This window comes from Lissotriton helveticus, chromosome 10 (assembly GCF_964261635.1).
Source record: "Lissotriton helveticus chromosome 10, aLisHel1.1, whole genome shotgun sequence".
Taxonomy (NCBI): domain Eukaryota; kingdom Metazoa; phylum Chordata; class Amphibia; order Caudata; family Salamandridae; genus Lissotriton; species Lissotriton helveticus.
In genome coordinates, this window is record NC_136071.1 from 542,064,893 (window position 1) to 542,085,237 (window position 20,345).

At 42.2% G+C, this 20,345-nt stretch overlaps 1 long non-coding RNA gene across 1 annotated transcript in view; it reads left to right on the plus strand.

Annotated features, from left to right (window-relative positions):
- The first annotated feature begins 228 nt into the window (after window positions 1-228).
- Window positions 229-20,345, plus strand: part of LOC144785393 (uncharacterized) — a 274,528-nt gene continuing 254,411 nt past the window's right edge. The window contains exon 1 of the long non-coding RNA XR_013601852.1: window positions 229-386. This is a non-coding gene — a long non-coding RNA (uncharacterized LOC144785393). The remainder of the gene's footprint in view (window positions 387-20,345) is intronic.

Genomic DNA, 20,345 nt, shown 5'->3' on the forward strand with positions numbered 1-20,345 from the left:
GTGAAAGGAATGTGATCTAGGATGCCTAAAGTCATGCCAGTCAATTGTGTTCTTTCATGTTTAACTCTCGCTGTGCTCATGTTTAGCTGTAGCTGTGCTGGAAAGGAAGGCGATGCTTGTCGTGTGCTTTAAGCCAATAGAGAGAATGAAGGCGAGTGGGCGTGGCTACCATCAGATATGTAAACCTCTGAAAGAAAGATCAGCCTCCAGCCTCCAAAATCTATCGCCTGTTGCAGAATATCTTGTTCTCCTCTTGCAGAAGATATCGCCGTAATGATACAGTTTGTGTTTTTGTTTTGTTTTGTATTGTTTTATCAGCCTACAACAGCCAATAACGGGTTACAGGAGCCAATGCAAAAAGAGTTGTACCACGACATTCCAGAAAAGTAAGCAAAGTGCATTGATGTGGAAAGAAAACCTTATTGTATTTTCATTATTTCAAGCAAATGTTACATTGAATATTGATTAATTAAATTGGGCAACAATTATTAAAAAAAAACTCGAAATTATGACATACAAATACATTATGACTCGCCTCAACAAAGTATGATGTCAGTTCTTCTGTCTTGTGACTTCACACCTTGGCGAAGCTGTGTTTTGTAATAAATATTAGTTAAGGGCACATTTAAGCGCCAACTGCAAATTGACTCGCATTGAAAACGTGTTTGTTTTCTGAAAGACAGTTGTGTATCTAGCCTGAAATATACAGTTCTCCAGCTACAAAATTTGCGCTGTTCCTTTTTTTAATATACACTGTGAACAGGGGTTTGTGGTCACTTGAGCACTATGTATGTCTTTCTATACCGAAACCTAATAGATTCAGTGCCATATGTACGACAAAGTGGTGGAGCGTGATGTTAGCCTCCTGAGCTTAACTACATGCTCCGCCACTTCGAAAACGCAAAGCTGCATCATATTTACAAGAATGTGGTGCAGCTTTGTGTTTCCCCCTACGATGGCGCTAAATTTTACAAACTTAGTGCAAGGGTGTCTGTGTGCAGGGGAGAATTGGTTATGTGTAGGAAGGTGTCCCTTCCTGCACATAAACCATCCTAAAATGCAAATCTGTAACTTTCATGTGTGGTGCTTCATACAGCACATATGAAAGTTACAAAATGTCATTTTTAAAGCACACGTGGAAAAAGCAAAACCGAGGAGAAATAATGCATTAAGATCAGGGTTTTCCAGGTTTTAATTTTGGCGCTGTCTCCTATGTACACCACCCTTGTACATAGGGGGCAGCGTCAAATGCAATGGGTGTTGTGGTGGAACGCCCACCACAACACCCACTGCATGCCACTTTCACGCTAAACGTAGCTAAAAGTGGCTTAACGCTGCCTTGTACATAAGAAGAAAAACAAAGAAGGCTTGGGTCTACACTACCTGGCCTGGACCGCTTAAATAGAACCAACAAAAAACATTGGCAAGGTAGGTTAATTCTAACCACAAAGTGTAGTGCTACTTACCCAATTGATCTAAGCAGGCACACTTATCATTTAGTATTATTTTACTCTTTTTTCATTTTCCAAAAGTTTCATTTATATATGTCAAAAGATGATACAAAATCAATAAAGAGAAATTCACAAAAAATTCACGTTTCAATACATACATTGGACAACAACCGTGAATGAAACATATTTACATTTGCACACTATATACATAAAACACAGGCGAAAGTGCCTATTATCAATCAATGTTAACGACACCAGTCCTGATATACAACCTAAAGCAAACCAAGAGGCATTCATTATTTCTGCTAGCCTGCTTGTTTGTACTGGAACAATAGCAAGTAATTGGGTCATGAAACAGGTGAAATAATGTCCACAATCAATAAATCCTGCCAATGCCCTTCCTGAATCTTGTTCCAGTAGTGTGTCAACGCGTTTCGAGCCCACGTATTAATGAGTGGCTCTCCTCAGGACCTGGACTGGAGACTGTCCTATACTGAAAGGTCGTTTTCGGTGGGCAACAAGGTTCTTTTGCTGGACACCCCTGGACTGTGTATCTCAGACGAGGGTTCTTTCTCCGTACTTCCTTGCTTGCTTGAAAGTCAGGGGCCAGCACTGTTTGCTCCTAAGCGAGCAGTGGAGAGAAATTCCTCGCGCTTGACAGGAAATCAATTTCTTTGGGGGATCCGCTCCGATTCCGGCTCTCACATCGCTTCTGTTTTTTGGCGTCTGATGTCATAAGGCAGGGCCCCTATCGCCAGGTGAACGTCACAAAAAGTGATGTTCGATTGGCGATAGGGGCTTGTACATATGCCCCACAGATGTAGAGTTTGGCAGAGGAATTTTGTCACCATTGTGTGGTACATTACTCCCACCATGCCAAAGGTGTTCCTCACCACCAAATTTAGAGATGTCCATCTGCCCAACAGCTATCCCTTCCGTTTTCCAGGAACTGGTGTCACATGCATCAAACTTTCATTTTTTTTAAATTTATTTTCAAAATAAATATCCCAAAGGCAATTTATTATGGAAAATACATAAAAACAATGAGCCTCATGCCATGGGAGTTTCCCCCCATGGTGTTGGGGTCATTTTGCAGTCTCCACTGCCTCTCAGTGCTCAACAGTCAGTGGCCACTACTTTTTTAGGCTATCTGAGGTGAGGTGTGTCAGTGGTGGAAACAGATTAGTCTCTGCCGCAGACATACTGAAGGTCCACCTGACTGCAATTGAGGCTGATGGACCTTCAGTTTGGCAGAGAGGGTATTGCATCTCGGTTGCGACGGAGTACCCTCTCTTCTAAACTATACATTGGGCCTTAAGATTCAAAGGCCCTGATGTTTGATCGGAATGGATGCAAACCAGTAATTGTTTTTGCACATTGACTAGCTCAGCATTTTGAGATGCTACCAATCTCCTATACCACTCAGACATATATAAAAATATACTTTTGCTGGTGGTTGCAAGAACTTCTGCGTCATTATTATTAATGAGGCAGCAGGAATTTTGTACCACCCTTCAAATGTCTGAGAATGCAGATTTCCCTTCCTGATTTCCATCCATTCAATGTAAACTTTTTTGAGGTACCAAGTCTCTGAGAGGGACATGGGATGCTCTTAAAAAAAGAGTACATTCAATGAAATTAGAGCGAGAATACAGTAGTCCTCTAAACCACTATCTTTTCACCTGAGACTGGCAACGCAATTCCAATAGGGATGGCTTTCTCCTTGCAACTCAGTTACCCACCCCCCGATCTCAAGTGACAGTAATTTATCAATTGTTTGTAACTGTAATTGGGATCATAAGCCATTGGAGCACAGCACTGTAACAGAAATACAAGAACAGCACCTCTTTTACACTCACTCCTATTTTTGATTCTGCATTGGTCACAAAAGCCGTTTTCTGAGTTGTAAAAACTTTTGTTGGCTCATAAAATGAAATTTTTACATTGCCCAAAGATATTTTGTGGTCACACACCATGAGGATTTGATATTCACATGTGTTGTGACCACAAAACACCTTTGTACTTCAGGCCCTTACTGTTGCAGAACAGGTAAGAATTGCTCAATTCAAATATAAGTTCTGCTAATTTTGTCTAGTAGGAAGGATGCCAAAATGAATGAGTATTGTCCCTGAACAAACATGCATTGTTAAAGGCACTTTCAATACTGCCTAAAAGCTTGAGATGCTTGAGTAATCATCTTCCATGACAGTTTTACAGAAACAGATTTAATTGTAGATGCTTTGTTAACTTCTATGCACATGAACGTTTTCGGTCTTTGTACAAATGTATATTGATTGCATTTACTAAAACATTTGACAATTGGTTTTCAAAATAAAAGATTAATATAAAAAGCAAAATCATGCATTAATTAAAAGAAAGTCGTTTCAAAATTCATAAAATAATAATCACATAATACTCTACCAACAATTGATCAAAGAAAATAATTACTTTACAAAATGTCAATCAGTTTTAAACTGAGTTGCATATGCTTCTGGATAAAGTACTCCTAAAAGGTACAAAAAGTAACTGACAGTTCATTACAAGGCCCCTGAATACATATTGCATAGGCTTGCTTGCCTTCAATAAAGAAATTTGCACTTTCCAAAACAACATCTGATAATATATGAACTGGTGAAGGATAATCTTGAATACTCTGCTGTGCTGGCAAAAGTAGTGGGTGCGGCAAAGAACTGTACATTTGTTTAACAAAGTGTATTTACAATGCATAAAAGGTTGTCACACTGGTCAAAGATTCAGAATTACGATGTTCAGTTTAAAAGATTTTGGAGTTTATTTCGATGTCGGGTTGAAAGCCTCCGCCCCACACAGTCTCGGATTCGGAACCGACTGACTTGCAGTTGTTGGTTCTGACCACCAGATTACGATGAGACCGAACACTGTTCAGTGGGATTTCCATTGTTTCCTATGGGAGCTTGTGTTACGCCTGAGAACCAGTTGTAACACAGGCTCAATGGGGCAATGGGGTGTGTGTGTGTGTAAAACCATGCACCCTAACGCAGGCACCCCATGGTGCCTGCCATAAGTACAGGGTTTTACAGGGGTTACCTTAGGTACACCCCTGGCCATCAACCATAATCCACGAGGGCTTGGGGGCCCTGCCAGAGGCCCCCAAAGTCACTTTCTGACAGGCCTTCTGTGTCGGGAAGGCCGACAATGAAAGGCTATTGGAAACCAACATCATAATCCTGACAGCGGAAAAGCCATTATTAGGGGGTTACGGTGTGGTTCTGACTGACAGGAGTACTCCACAAGCGGGTCGGATCCATCCGGAATGACTGGCCGGACCCCAAACATTGTAAGCAAGCGGTCGGACTGTAAACCGACTGAGTTGGTTGGAAGGGCTCTGACACGGTCGGGAAGATTACGACTGTCGGGCGGAGGCTTTCTGTTCGACATCGTAATCAGTCCCTTAACTCTTTGCTTTATTGTACAAAGATATTCTTGAAAAAGCACACCAATTTCATTGTCACTCACTAAACTAATAATTTAAATAAAAACAAAAAACTATTTTAAACTGCCTAACCACAAAATGTTGTAAGCCATAAGCAGCATTTCCTCTTGATTTTCACAAAAGTTGTGGTGAAACATCAAGAATACATTTCTCGCCACCATTTACCACCATTAAAACTGTTTGAATAATTGACACAACAATTTAATCTATGCCCGCTCTGTACTTTATTCCGTCCACCAAGATCGGTTCAGTTCTCAAGATTAGTGTTTCAGTATGATTATGAATAACCATTAATCAATCACTTTAAGGCAAAGCACATTGCAATAACTAAACACCTTCTTGACATTTCCTTGTGTGTTTTCATCATTGAGGAAGCTCCCCATTGTGAGCTGTTTTTCACTTTTTGGGCTGTTCATGCTTAATCTAGCATAACATTTTCCCACAAACGACATCCGGGTCATATTTGTTTCCTTTTTTTTCCCGACATGTTGGGGATCACAAAGGTGCCTACAGTTTTTAGGTCAAGCCTGAGACAGTGCGCAAGCGCTGCTCTGGTGAAGATCTGTTGTAGTTCAGTATGGGAGAGAAGCCCCACCCACTACCCACTCATATTTGTCATTGGCTTGTGTCTTTGTCCTTTGGAAACGCTGGCTTTTGATTCCTAAATAGGCTTGTTAGTCCCTCCTTAGTACGGTCATGTCATCATTAGTTACCTCCCATGGCTACTTGTCCCTTTACTTGGTCGATACACAGTGTATGTACTATTTTATATATGGAGTTTCTCCATTAGGCATGACGCCCAGTTTCACTTTCGAAACAGCCAGGATAATGGGGACTGTTTGCTTGCAATGCCATAGGTCTCGCATTTAAATGCTAGACGTATAGCATTGCAAATATTTTTTTACTTTCCTTGAGCTAATGTTGAGAATGTTTTCTCCCCAGTGACCTGTGGTCTAAGCCTCTTTGTGCCATTAGCCATGTTATGTGGCTGCAATCATTTCTTTTTCTGTGCATGCTTGTCTCGCTGTGGGCGGGTGGCTGCCGCCCAACTCTTTTCCTGACAAAACCTATGGGCGTGTCTGAGGGCTGTCCTGCCAGATGTATGCCCGTCCCCTGGAACGCACACAATCGTGAAAAGGAGAGGGTCAGCGTTGTGTCCCTCCCACAGGAGGAGCCCTCCATGCAATCCACTAGCCACAAACTTCCAACACTCCTTTTTCCTCTCCTCCGAAAGAAAGTGTAGGAAGGAAATGAAAGGACCATGGGACTGGGAGGCGGAATCTGCTCTTGTAACAGTACACCACACACCTCAAATGGCTGGAGCAGAGGGGCAGTAGCATGCAGCGCAGAAGGGGATGCGTCTCTCCTCTCCCGGTGGGGACACTCCATGCTGTACCTTGGAGAGACCCAGACCTGCTGCAACAGGCTCTCGGCAGTGTCAGGTCTACTAAATATAGCTTTCAAGCAGAGAGTCTCGTCATGTTCAGGGGTGACCTGGCCACCTGCTCATCTTGCTGTGGCTGACAAGCCACTGGGTGCTCTCCAGCAGCTGCTGTCCCCCCTGTTCATTCTTGACCTGTGGCGTGTGTTCATTTCCCTGCACTCCCTGTTCTGTCAGCGCGCGATAAACCTGAGGTGCCAGATGCGTAGCTGCTCTGTGGACCCGGGGAGCGTGGGGGCCTCACCGTCCCTGGCCTGAAGGCAGGGCTCAGGCACCAGACAGGCAGCTGCTGGCCCACCTCCACCTCCTGCACTCCTCTTCCAAGCATGGATACAGACACAGGAGGGGCTGGGGATGGCCAGGCACCAGATCAATCAATCAATCAATCATAGTACTTGTAAAGCGCTCTCCTTACCCGTGAGGGTCTCACAGCGCTAAGGGGAGGGGAGGTGCTGCTACTGCTCGAAGAGCCAGGTCTTGAGGAGTTTTCTGAAGGCAAGTAGGTGTTGGGTCTGCCGTATGTGGGTAGGGAGGGTGTTTCAGGTCTTGGCAGCGAGGTAGGAGAAGGATCTGCTGCCGGAGGTCTTCCTTGGATGTGGGGGACAGCGGCGAGGGTGAGGCTGGCGGAGCGGAGCTGGCGGGTGGGGGTGTAGAAGCTGAGTCTGCTGTTCAGGTAGGCTGGTCCGGCGTTGTGGAGTGCTTTGTGTTCGTGGGTGAGGAGCTTGAAGGTGATCCTCTTGTCAGTGGTGAGCCAGTGTATGTCTCTCAGGTGGAGGGTGATGTGGCTGCGGCAAGGGACATTGACAATCAGTCGGGCGGAGACGTTTTGGATGCGTTTTTGTCATCGTAGGTGTTTGGCTGGGATTCTTGTGTAGAGTGCGTTGCCGTAGTCCAGTCTTGTGCTGACGAGGGCTTGTGTCACCGTTCTTCTTGCTTCGGTCGGGATCCACTTGTAGAGCCTGCGGAGCATGTGGAGGGTGTTGTAGCAGGAGGAGGAGATGGCGTTGACCTGCTTAGACATGGAGAGGGAGGAGTCGAGGATGAATCCTAGGTTGCATGCATGGTCAGTGAGTGTTGGTGCTGTTCCCAGTGTGGTCGGCCACCAGGAGTCATCAAAGGCTAAGGGGGTGGATCCAGATGAGGACCTCCATCTTGTCCGAGTTCAGCGTCAGACGGCTGCTCGTCATCCAGTCGGTGACAGCCTTCATTCCCTCGTGGAGGTGAGCTACCGGGGATGAGCTACCGGGGAGCAAAGTGCAGGGAACAGAGGGGTTGATAGGGGACCCCTCAGCTTCTCCCTCCCCGGAGGGGACAACAGCCTCACCGGAGCACAAAAGCAGCACGGGGTGAAGAGGCACCATCAGAAGCACAACCTGAAGCACCAGTACGAGCTGCTGGAGATGCTGGGCATAGGCACCTATGGCAAGGTGAAGTGGGCCATCAAGAGGTTCTCCGGCAGTGGTGATTCTGCAGCGTGATGCAATGGACGCATATATACGATGCTGTACCACACAACAACACAGAGCAGCACACTGTGCTACAATGCTGTGCACTTCAAAAATACAGTGCAATTGAAGAGAGCCCAATGCATGGAACAAAGCACGTTAGAATGAACTGTAGTGTTATGTGTATCTGCAAAGGGCAAAATCGCCCGCGATGGTATCGTGGCACTGAGCAGGTGTGTGTGTCTAGCCCTGCCTATGGTAGGTTGGTTATTCTAGTGCAACAAGGTGCACTGAAATACCTGCTATGCATTATAGTGCTATGAACAGGAGATTGTTTGGACATGCATTTTAAGTTAATGCATTCAACTAGCTAGCTGTAACAACCATCAATTCACTGAGTGATAGAGGATACAAACAGGGCAATTAGCCTGTTGTTATTGTCGTGCTGTCTAGCTGGGTATGGCAGGTGGCAGATTTTGTAAATCATAAACAGTCTGTTCCGCCATTGTTTCTTTTACAAGCACTGGTCAATTGAGTTTTGTCATGTTTTGTCACCTTATTGGTTTTGTATTCGTCAAATGTCAAATGTATTGTTAGGAATATTGTTTTTTTAAACTGTTATATTTACTGTTCTTCACCATGACATGAGTTAAATGTTGACCGCACATGTTCTAAAAATAAATGAACAAAGAAAAGGTGTAATAAAAACACCAAAACTACTTTAGCTATCAAAGTGTTTTTTTTAATGCATTAGCTTAACCCCTTGGCCGCGGTGGAAATTCCCTTGGGGGAGGAGGGGCCGCGTGGCGCCGCCATGCTTGTGATGGAACCACGCCGTCATGAGCCACGGGCGAGCTGTGCTTATGACAACGTGGTTGTGAGGGGTGCAAGCGGCCTCCAACTTAGGCTCTGTGGGCTTCATAGGCTCAATTCATACTTTCTATTTCACTTTAGCCCCCTTGCCTGCCCATCCTTTGAGGCATGTATTATGGTTCTGTGTAATGAGGTGAAGCCTTGTGCTTGGTTGCAGGACTGATCTCTCCTCCCACCCCCAACATTGTAATTGTCTAGAACAGATTGTAATTTCAATGTGTGCTGTACCTCTGCACAGTCCGCTCACATACTTCTATAACAGCATCCCCGGTAGGTAACACAAAGTGTCCCATTCGTGCTGCCCCCTCCCCAGTAACACCCCTGCAATTGCACATCGGTACAGATCGAACAATGTGAGAGATGCGCCTTCACCACAATCTTTATATGGTCACTTTAATGTTTACAATTTAGAACACACGCACATGATCTCCAAATGCTGAACTGTCGCATAACTGAAGTATATGAAAAAGTGATGGGTGGAATGCTTGAATTAAGCTCAGTCAGTAGTAATTACGTAGGCTGCATACAGGTCCAATGTTCTTTTGCTCACCATGCCACCTTGGTTTAAGCCCAGCCATAATGCAAACCAGCCTTGACCCTGTGCTTCATGGGGACAGTCAAGCCCGAACTGTAGGTCTGGGTCCTCTCTGAACTGGAACACAAGCAACTGAGGCTCATCATATCACAGGGCACATTTCTGACACTAGCCGTGTGCTGACTTTACCACCTGACCCCGGCTTAAGCCGTGAACACACGTGTCAGGGCTGGCTGGCCTGTCCTTAGTCTGCCGCCATAGAATACAGTCCAGAAATTAGGTGGGGTTTCTCTAGTCTACAATTTCACTCTCTGTATTTCTCTGTGCCAAGAACTGCTCCTTTAGTTCAAGGTAGTTTCAAGGGAGCCATAGCCATGCCAGACTTCCATGATATCCACGTAAATTAGCATTTTACATACAGTAGGTTTCACAGGAACTGCTCTACATTATCCTGGCAATCTGGCATGCGCCCAGTCCTGGGGCTACATTGGATACTCTTGACTTATTCTGTGAACAAACCCTTTTTTTGTATTAAAACGCCACTGAGATGCTTCAGTGTGCACAGTTGTAAATGAGGCATAGCAGAAGGACATAGATTTTAGTGGGGTGACTCACTAGACGGTGCACACATGAAGAGTGGAAATGCTTTGTCCAGTTTGCACCTCTAATCATCACTATGATCGAATTCCATTCTATCTTTTTATAGCTAGTTGGGCCATTACGGACAGGACCAGCTGCATTTAATTCTGTCTTGGTGCTGCTCCAAAATAATCTGGTCCTAACTTCTAAGGCATTAGCCCTCTCTGCCCAGGGACATGAGCAAAACCAGGTGGTGTTTTGGCGTGTTTTGATCTCATAAGTGAGATGAGCTTAGGTCCCTGGGACTGCATTTGATACTACCAATGAGAGTTCTAATATGATCTTTTTCCAAGTCTCACATTTGTGTGATCATGGGCACATTACCTTTTCTCCCTTTGCCTAGGTCCCCATACCTGTCAACATTAGGTGTCCGTAGACATGAGCTAAATACTAGCATGAACCACTGCATTGCTATCAGTACATTTACATTTAAGCCCTTGCATGATCTTTACCTCAAAACCCCCTGGAAGTACAGTGTTTAACCTACTTTGTGAGAAGCCCCTTAAGAATGGCTGAAGGTGAAGGCCCTCCCTAGATGCACCTGGGGTATATTGAGGACTGTGTGTAGAATGTCAGTTATGTGAGAATGGTACATCCCAACATTTCTTGTTAAGACATGACACCGGCGTATGTGCTTTGACACAACAAAACATGCATGTCAGCTGGTGAGAATACATGAACTCTGTTACACGACGTCACATGAACCCTGTCACTCTATGTCGCTGTGACACGATGCGGCCTACCTGTTTTCTGACCGGTGAATTTAAAAGCCCTTACTTCGTGGCTTTGTGGGCTCTTTTAGGCAACAATTCACACTGTCTGGGGTGTTGTAAGTGAAACAGTACACAACGTGACAGCGCCTTTAGACAACTGCTCGGAGTCCTCATAAAGTTACAGGGTAACATTGTGTCATAAGGGACATTCTTGATGTCATGTTCTAGGTTTTTCTTTGACAATGTAATGCATTCTGGGAGCTAGTATCTTGTTTCAATTCAGCAGAACCAATTGGACCAACACTCCGGAAAAAAATGATTTGTGAAAGGAAGACACATGAATGGACCCAGTGACCCTAAAGACACTGGGCTATCTTGTAATCTCGGGTGTGCCTCGCCTTCCGATCAGAGTAGCGAAACGCTTGCTATGCTTCGTCAACCTAGCACCCTTCCACTTCATTGTATGTATTTTACTTTATTTGATCTTCTGTCTCTTTTAATAATCTCTCACTGGCACCCTCTCGCTATCCTATCTCATTCTTCAAGCCTCACTTTCCCTCTCCCTGTCTCTTCAAATCTCCTCTGTCTCTCTGCCCTTCGTGTCGCTCCCTACCTCTGTCTGTGTATCTGGCTGTGTCACTCTTTATCTCTGTGACGCTTATGTTTGTGTGTTTATTGTGTTCCCTGGCGTTGCACCTTTATCTGTCTCTGATAGTCAGCCCTCTCTGCTCCGTCTCTGTCCTTCACTTTCTCTTTCTCTTTCTCTTCATCTCCATTTCAGTTTAATTTATTCATTCACTCTCTCTGCTCTCTCTCTCTCAGTTCACATCTGTGTCTGCATTCTTCGATTCTTTACATCCATACCTTGTTTCTCTCCCTACTTTATTTCTCCCCTCTCTAGCTTTTTGCCACGTTGCATATGTATCCCTCTGTCTTTCCGCTGTCTTCCCACCTATTATTTCTCTTCTATCGCTGTCTTTCTCCTCCTCTGTTTCCCCCTCTAACCCCTTTACTGCCCACACATCCCTTTAACTTGCACCTTCTTCAGCCTCTCTCTGTCTCTTTCCCTCCAGTTTCTCTTGGCTCTCTCTCCTTCGTGACATAGGCACATACACCCAATGCAGTCCGTCCACTGTACCAGCCTCTTATATCCGTGTGCTGTGCCTTTCACTGGTTTCTACGCACAAAATTACATGTCCCACTGTCTTCTTTTTTTGCTCACAAGAACAGGTTTTAAAATTTTTTGAAGCTACACCACTAAGCTTTAACTCCTTGCATGCTGATGACGAACTGAGCTCGTCAGGAAGCACGGTGGCCTTGTGCTGGTGACGAGCTGAGCTCGTCATAGCCACCGCGGAACGCCAATGCATGGATAATTCCCCCGCTGTGCTGGGCGTTCCATTGAGTGGGTGTGGCCATGACGGCCACCGTGCTGCATGACGAGCCAAGCTCGTCATCAGCAACGCGGCGCCGCACGCGGCCCCCCGCACTGTGGGGGAATGAGCCACGCGGCGATGGGGTTAAGCATCTTAACTGATTTCCTACAGATGGCCGAATATTAGAACACGGTATCAGGTCGACTGCTTCGTGGCACTTTCGTGGCAGAGATATTGTTCGCTACGAGATGCCATGTTTACATGGTTGTAGGTCAAGAATGTAATTCAGAAAGCAAAAAAGAACTATATGGAGGCAAGGAAAGGTAACTGCGAAGGAAGACCTAGTTAAAGATGCGTTAGATGGTTACTAAGCAGGATAGCTAGAAATTCTTCAGTTTTTGCTTTTTAGCCATCTTGTATCTGGAAGGTTACTTGTCTATATCATAGAACATAGAGCTTTTTTAGGTTGAGCCTGAGTCAGCGAGCATGTGCTGCACCGCAAGCCATGCTGTATTGGAGTATGAACGTGTAGCCCCGCCCACTCTATTTATCATTGGTTTGTGTCATTGTCCTTCCTAAATGCTGGTTTCTCATTCGTTAATAGGCTTGTTAGTCCCTCCTTAGTATCACCTTGTCTTTATTTGTAACCTACCATGATGACTGGGCCTTTTACTTTGGTGGTTACATGGTACGTCTTATTTACTCTACAAGCATTATTTTCTTTAATGGTTTCTCCTATTGCAGGCACTACATGCTTTCCTGCAACATTTAGCGCGCCATGCTTGCTTTCATGGGGTTCTTTCACAAAAAAAGCATTTGGAATGCAATGTGTCTCGCATTCCCGAGAGCTTAAGCTATTAGTATTGTAAATGGCAATGCCTTTTCTTTATATTTTAAAAACCCAAATATAAATGAAAGGCATTGTCTACCAATAGCTCTAACTTGCCTAAATGCAAGACCTATTGCTTTGCAAATGCTTGTTTTTGATTACCCTCAAGTCCTTAACATATTTTTCTAAAAAATGATCTATGAGGCAAAATGTGTGTGCTTATTTTTAATTTAATTTCAATACAAAAAGGTTTGCTGTGGTTAGATTACTCTTTCATCTTCTTTCAGAAACAGGCAGAAACAGAAAAGAAAACAATTTTTCATCATGACTTTAGCAACTTTCTAAACAGTGCTCAATAGTTTCTATTTATGCTGTATCTAACTGCAGTTTGTGGGAGACACAGTTGTGAAAGAGGACTAAGAAATCTATACTTTTTTACAGACAAGACCTAGGGCCAGATGGACGACCCTTACATTTTGCGACTCACAAATTGCGTCGCTTTGCGACTCTCAAAATGCAATGTACAACAGTATCACAGACACTGTTAGTGATTCCCAATGTGGTCGCAAATTGCCGGCCTCAATAATATCCATAATGCAAGCGCAATTTGCGACCCCATTGGGAATGGCTAGCACTACCAGGGATGGTGGCCGGCTGGGGTCAGCAGACCACCATGTCTGCGACAGCTTTTTGAATAAAGACGTTTTTTTTAAATGCAGTCCATTTTGCAATTCAAAAAATGCGCAGGGCCAAAGGGGTCCAAGTAGCAAGAAAGGAGCAATCATGGAGCGGCTGCAATCTCCGTTTCAAGAGGCCATGAGCATCCAGTAACGGCCTCCCCATATTGGGCAAACTTATGTGTGATGTTTTGGGCGGCCATGCCTGGGTCGCGGGGAGGAACCGCCACCGTTGTGTGGCCCTGAAGTGTCTGAAAATGTTCGGGCACGTTACACAGGACTGGATGTTGGCCTCATTATGAGAGACATTACTGGACAGCACATTCGATTTTGATCACTTCATCCACTGGGGTTTTAATTTTTGAGGTGAGACCCGCTGAGACATCCACTGGGGCATTATTAAAAACTGCATATTCCAGAATGCCTTGATGTTTACGCCCACGAGGCATGCGGACACGCCCACTGCGGCTTGAATTGTCAATAAAGAGCAGAATACTTACCAGATGCTGTGTGTCCCATCTATTGCACGGCCTGTGAACAAGGATTGATTTCCGAAATGTGTAGGGCCAAAGGGGTCCAAGCAGCAAGAAAGGAGCAATCATGAAGCGGCTGCAATCTCCGTTTCAAGTGGCCATGAGCATCCAGTGAGGGTCTCCCCATATCGGGCAAACTTATGTGTGATGTCACTGACCATCTCATGAGTGATGTAATATGTGACGTCATCAGCAGTGCATTGCACGCGCAAGTTATAGTGAGTCAAACTAACTATAACGTGGGAATTTCAATGGTTTTATGCGAGTAAAACTACCAGCTAACTATAACTGGTGTAAAACCTATGGCTTTTTCAGTGAATTTAATAGGTTTTTTAAATGCTAATTCCTAACTATAACTGGTGTAAAACCTATGGTTTTTTCAGTGAATTTCAATGGTTTTTTAATAGCAAATCTCTATAGGAATAAAAAGTAAAATTTTTTATAACGATTTGTATATTGTTTAATTATGTATTTTTTTTTTTTGCCCCGGGGCGCGTACCAGTGAATGCACGGGTAAGCGCAATGTTACGGCGCGCCCCGGGGCGCGTACCGGGGAGCGTACCGTTAGCGCTATTGCCGCAAACGAAAACAACATCGTGACGTATCGCGTAGCCGCGTGATGCGTCATAGGACGCACTGCGTAAGCGCACCCGGAAGCACGCGAGCGCATACGATCGCGCATACGATCGCGCAACGTCCTGACACGCTTACGCGACGCGCCCCGGGGCACGTAGCGTAAGCGCGTCGGGTCATGTGATCTGAAAATAACACTTTTCATTGGTGCAGATTAGTTTTGGTTTCCAAATGATGAAAGCCCGGATCATGTGACTTGAAAATAACACTTTTCATTGGTCCAGAACAGTTTTGTTTTCCCAATGATGAAAGACTCCACCTTTTTTCCTTATTCTGACTTTGTCCTTTGACTGAGGAAGACCTGTTTCAACAACTTAGAGAAATATTTTGTACTTTAAAATGGCTACAGTAGCAGCAGCAGCTGGAGCATCTGCACCACCACCACCACCAAGAGGGCCACCACAAAATTACATTGGTGGTCAAGAAGAGGAGGAGGAGGAGGAGGAAGAGGAGGAGGGGAGAAGATGGCTGCATGAAGACAATACCCCATACCAGCCAAGGCCACACATTGTATTGGAGTTTTTTTCTATCCCAGAGGGCAAGAAAAAAGTCAATGCGGCCAAGGTGACTTGCCTAATCTGTGGCATGGAACTTTCAAGGGGGAACCCTAACAAGAAGTATTCTTTTGGTAATAATACCATGATTAGACACATGACCCGCAAGCATCCGAACAACTATTCTCGTACAGAGATGAGGGAACTGGCCAGTAACCTCCCCCAATCTTCAAGGACCACCTCCAAAAGAAAGCAACCCACTCCATCGGGACCAGAGACAACGGAGACGATGCCTTGCATTCAACCACGATTTGAGGATTACAGAATTACATGTATTTATTGTGGTAAGATCATCTCCTACGGTGAAAAGAGCGTAAAGCTCATCGTCCTTGCTGGTGACAACCACAATTGCCCCAAAAAACCCTAATTTTTGCCGTTTTTTGTTTTTTGCTCCAGTTGAGCCATTTTCAATTCCCTTTTTTTTGTTTCTCCCCATAAAAAATACAAAAAAATATAAAACTGTTCAGAAAAGCAAAAAAAATGTACAAAATGTTCAAAAAACATAAAAAAAATAGAAAACAACAAAAAGAAGAAAAAACAGTTCTTTTTAGAACTACCTTTAATTTATAAAAATAAACCTATATTTTTAAAGAATCTCTGTCAATTTTTTTTCCTCAGGGTACGCGCACCGGGGCGCGCACCCAAAAAAAAGAAAAAAAAATTAATGAAGGAGTTAGCATAAGGGAAGAACACAAAGAGAGTAATGTTAAGAGAAAGACAGGTAGAGGTAGAAACACAGAGGGATTGTTTATTACATAGTAAAAAACAGAGAAGGTGTAATAGGGTAAAGTGAGAAAAGTAAAATTAATAAGGGAGCGAAAGAAGGGAAGAGAGAGGAAGAAAACTAAAGTAGAAATAGTGGGAGAATGTGAGTGGGTGTTGAAAAAAAAAGAAATGACAGTAAAAAATGGGTAATGAAGGGTAGTGACTGAACCGGGATAAATGAACAACGGTGAGGGAGGGTGAGAAAAGAGCAGTGAGTATAAGTAAAGAGGGGTGGAAGAGGGTGAAAAATTAAATTATGATAAGACATGGGGAGTGACAAAGAGAAAGGACAGAAACTACATTTTTTAAGTCACACTTACCATATAATAAATGTAACTTTCATTACATTTTTACCACACTTTGTATCTGTGAAAGAGAGAAGAAAAAATAAGTTATAATTAGTAAAATATCTATTTTAAAATAAAATATACAAATGAAGAGGTTAAAAATCATAACAGTGTATTTAGAAATAAAGTAAGAGTGAGGGACACAGAAAGAGAAATAAAGTAAGGTAGAAGAACAAAAAGAGAGAAAAAGAAATAGAAGGAGAGCAAATTAGTAAGAGTAAGGCATATAGATTCACTGAAAGAGAGGAAGAGAAGAACAGAGAAATGAACTAAAGGTAAGAGAGATACTAAAAGAATGTGAGTTAGCAAAACTAAATCAGAAAACAGTAGTAAATAAAAAGATAATGACTGAGACGCAAAAGAGTCTAATTAAGGATGCATTTAGAAGAATGAGGAATGGAAGATAACTGAGAGTAAGTGAAAAACAGTCATAGAGTGAAGGGATGAAGGGAGAGTGGATAATATAGAAGGATTGAGGGAAAAGGAGTGAGGAAGTTAGTAGACAGTGGAGTACAAAGAGTGAGGAAAGGAAATGAGTAAGGGAGCACAAAAAGGAAAGAGAGGAGAAGAGGATTAAAACAGTGGTACTGAGAAAAAATGATTTGGTGATAAAAGTAAAGAGAAGGACACTAAAAGATAGGAAATGAGGCATAGTAATAGAACCAGAGTAAAAGAAATGGGATGAAGAACGATGAGAGAGGAGCATTGAAGTTGTTGTAAGAGAAATGATAGAAGGTAGATAAAGACAAGTGAACATAACACAATGAGAGTGAGGGACTGAGGACATAGAGGTAGTGAACGGAAAATAGAGAGAAGAGGTCAAAAGAAAGGAGCAAACAAAGATAAGCGAGGGAGAATGGGTGATTTATAGTGATAGAGTGCGACAATACTGCTGAGTGAGTAAAGAGGAATTACTAAAAGAGCAAAGGAGGAAAAGACGGAAAAGGGAAGTAAAGCAGAGAGACTGAAAGGTGAATAGTTATGCAAGGGAGAGAGGGGATGCAGACAGTTGAAATGAGAATGAGGGGTTGTGAAAGAAGTGGAGTAAAGGAACGGGGGTGAAAGAGAGTGACAGAACATTATAAGTGAGTAAAAAGAGCTGAAAGAGGGTGGAAAAGGGAAAGTGAGTGTGAGACAATGGGAATAAAATTCAAATTACACAATCCAAAGTATAGAATAACTGGTACAACATGTTACATAGTTTATTTTTGCTGTTCTCAGAATATATTGAATTTCACTTAAAACAGTGAGTTCAAATTACTCATCATATGACAGCGGGGAAAAAAAACACAATCTAAAAGATTGTGTTTTTAAAAAAAACCTTAGATACTGACAAATGACAAAGGTACACTAATCTTTAATTCACTTACTTTTCCTTTAGGCCAAATAGTATATCATGAAGGTCCTTTTCTCGTTGGAAAGTACTCTGCTGTTCACTAAAAAATCAATTTCATCGACTTTCTAGAAGAAAAGCTCCAAGAACATCTGAAATATTTTCATTATTTTCATATACTCCTTTTTTCAGTCATGACTCTTTACTCATTCCTTTACTTTTCCTTTAGGCCAAATAGTGTAAGGTGTATGAGTATATTTTCAAATTAATTAAAAGAAACTCTGAAATTACCGTTTTCCCGACGTTCTGAAAGAAAGGCTCATACAACATATTCACAATATTTAAATATTCGTAAAACCATCTCTGAGACACTCATGTTCATCATTTTGTATAATACTGATATCACTTACTATGAGATCCACTTACAGTACCTATATGACAGGTCAATTTTTTTATATTATCTTGATCACTTTTACTCAGAATATAATTTTAAACAGCAAACTAACCTTTATTAACTGCTCCCGTCTTCATAGGCCAATTACCTTTACTTAAATTTTGGTTTTAAAAACACTAGGTATGAAATTTTTAAGTCAAAAGGCAAACGTTGTTTGAAAGTCAAATGAGTGTCATTACACTGGGTCCAACCTTTACAACTTTTTAAATAGCATGTATAATGCCCTGATGTTGTTGAAGGACCGTCATGATAAATAATAGCTACAGTTGCAAAGGTTCTTCCTGAAATTGATAACTGTGAAGCCACAACATTTTTAATAGAAGTTGACAATTTACTTCCATCAGGTCTACATCGTTGGAACATTAAAATCACATATTTACCATAAGTTTGTAAAAATAATGTGGACAGCATTGCATACTTACATTGGGTGCACACCATATTGTGATCAGCTGCTTTAACTAGATTATTAAAAGGCACTGATTTGCAGTCTGGTAAACTCAAATATATAAATCTTTCAGTGTCTATTCTAGTACTACTTGATAAACTACAGTTGTCGCAGTCATGCTGCCATTGATGAGAAAGGCTAAAAAGATGTTTTATATCTACACCTTCATCTTCCAAAACATCAAACATATACAATAAAAATTCCTGACAATCCTGCTGAATATTCTGTGAAAATTGATTTTGACCAGAACATATGTCTAGAAGATTTCTAATTTCTGAAACACTTTCTATTTTTGCTCTATCACTGCTACATTTCTGAAACACGGAATTCAATAAACAGCAGAATATTTGATCCCGATTTTCAACAATCTGTTCTTGTAAATTTTGAAGAAAAAAAACAACATTAAGCGCTACATTAGCAGAGCAGTTGACACCAGAACTGTTTTCAAACTGAAATCCAACAACATCTTCAACAGAATCCTTTTTCTTTCTGCTTACAATTACAGTTTCATCTACTTTTTGTCTTTTTGCTACTACCTCACTGCAATTATTCTCATTTCTTCTTTTTCGGCCTACCACACGTTTTTCAAACAGAGGATATTGAGGAAAATGGGGAGCATACTCTCTTCTTAACCTATTGTATTCTTTAACACAATCTAGATCAGCACAAATCTTTGTTTCATCACACTCAATCAAGTACAATCCTGATAAAGTTCTGACTCGTGATAATGCCACATATGCCATACCCTCTTTAAACACAGAACTTCCAATGTTCACCAAAGCACTATCTACACTTTAACCTTGAGATTTATGAATTGTCACCGCATAGGCCAAACAAATAGGAAACTGTTTTCGGCGAACATATAAGTCTTTCACAAGCAAAAACCTAGCAGAACAACGACAAATTTGTTCTATTTCGTCAATGCCATCAAATTTAATTTTTAAAATTTCAATTCCAACTCTATTTTTGTAATTCACAAAACCAACAACATGACCCATTGCTCAATTTACCAGACCTCTTTCAACATTTAAATTCCTTCTCAAAATAATACGACAATTTAAACACACATTCAGAGTCTTTTCAAAACCAGCAGTTTTAGATATAGTCTTCTCTAATGAATCCAATTTTGATTTCAAATTTTCAGACAAAATAATTGTTGCTCCCATATGCTCTATTTTATCTATAGCTTCCAGTTTCACTATCTCTTCATTTTCTAACTTTAACATTTTGTTGTTGAACATGGAACATTCTTTCAGAATTGGCATCAAACATATGCCAGATTTCTTCTCGTTAATTTTCTTACAAATATTCTCTGGAAGAATGTTTTCATTTGGGTACAAATTTGAAATTAATCGTCCATGTAAAGCTTCTTTTCCATGCTGACTTATTTTTCCGATTCTTACATCTTGTAGAATATTTTTATAATCTTCATCCTTTGCCTGCCGCATATTTTGGAGTAGTTCTGCATATTTGAAATTTAACCATATATTAACGTTTCCAATGCTTCCTAGGCACTTCCTGGTATCTTCATGCGTGACCATTTTAAGCACTGGTTGTCCTTTCACTGGAGTCAACTGCAGTAGATCTCCAAAAACAATAATGTGTTTTCCTCCGAATAACACATCATACTCTGTTCTAAGAATTTCTTGCATTCTCAAATGCACAAAAGCAAGCATTAGATTTGAGACCATGCTTACTTCATCAATGATAAGAAGTTTCATTTTCTTCAGGACTCTCGAAACTTCGGAACACGCATCTCCAGATAGCTTGTGGTATTGCAATTTGTTATCATGCTCCACTGGCAGCATCAGTAAACGATGTAAAGTAATC